The 1217-nt window shown below is 45.3% G+C and overlaps 1 protein-coding gene across 1 annotated transcript in view; it reads right to left on the reverse strand.

Annotated features, from left to right (window-relative positions):
• st6gal1 (ST6 beta-galactosamide alpha-2,6-sialyltranferase 1) overlaps window positions 1-1217 on the reverse strand; it is a 19467-nt gene that overhangs the window by 6067 nt on the left and 12183 nt on the right. The window lies entirely within an intron of this gene.

Here is a 1217-nt window from a genome sequence, read left to right on the forward strand (position 1 = left end):
ACACACACACACACACACACACACACACACACACACACACACACACACACACACACACACACTCTTAATTCAACGGATCTTTAATTTAAAAGATGATGATAAAGTCAGTTATTACATAAAGAGCTGACTTCAGCAGGGACACTGGGTGAATCTAAAGCAGTCTGAGGTCACTTAAATGTGTTTTCAGCCTATTTTCACACTAACTTTGTGCCTCCTCCACGTTTTCGGACACAAACAGCAGAAAAAGAAAAGAGCAGCTGACTTGTTCTGTCCCACAGTGGTGGAGCTTAGTCTCAGTTGGACAGTCTGTCCATTCACCCGTTTCCTGCAGCTTGTCCGGGCCGTGTGGGCAGCAGACATTCCTCTTCCTGCCTCCTCTGAGGCAACAGCAAGATGTTCCCAGACTGCCCCGGGGCCTCGAGGGGCCTTTGGAGGGGACACTCCACCCTTTTATGGCTAATGCCAACAGCCAGCACATCATCCTCCAGCAACAGAGAAATGATCCTGACCACCAAACCTCCACCCACCAGCACGGCAGTTGGTTATACAGGCGCTGCACGCAGCTCACACTTCAGTCAGAGCGCCAAGCAAACTGTGTTTAAAGACATGCTGGGTGAGAAACTCTGGAGCTACCAGACTTCTGCAGAAAACAGCTCAAACACATCCTTCCTCTGTGGTTCAGGGACAGTGTGCTGCAGAGAGCAACTTTGCTTTGCAACGTTCACACAGCGAAAACGATCCTGTGTGAGAGCAGCAGGGCTCAGCACTTACACCAAACCTCACTTTGACCGTGCTGTTTATGTTTCGCGTGCTGCTCACTGCTGATGCTGGGAGGAGAAGAGCAGCTCTGAGGTTCTCGACAGAGAAATATCGTCTCATCCTCTGGACTGTCCAGATGTGAGGGACGTGTCCTTTTTAAATCCCAGACTTTGGGAGTGAAAAGCATCAAATCCACATTTAACCCTTTAAGACCTACCATAGAACCGAGTCCGCCAGAGATTATATTATATTTTTACCTGCTGTGGAGCCATTTTTGGGAGCATTTCAAGTTGCTATACATCAATACAACCATTATAGCCCAGATTTTAATAATATGTATGCATTAAGTGCATAGTAATTACATAAATTGCAAAAAAGTGCAATAAACTACAAAAAAAATAAAAATTGTTTTTGTTTTGTTTACATATATTTCTAGTTAGAGAAATTTAAGAGGCTTA

This window comes from Pundamilia nyererei, unplaced genomic scaffold, assembly GCF_000239375.1.
Source record: "Pundamilia nyererei isolate P.nyererei 1_Seehausen unplaced genomic scaffold, PunNye1.0 scaffold00015, whole genome shotgun sequence".
Classification (NCBI taxonomy): Eukaryota; Metazoa; Chordata; class Actinopteri; order Cichliformes; family Cichlidae; genus Pundamilia; species Pundamilia nyererei.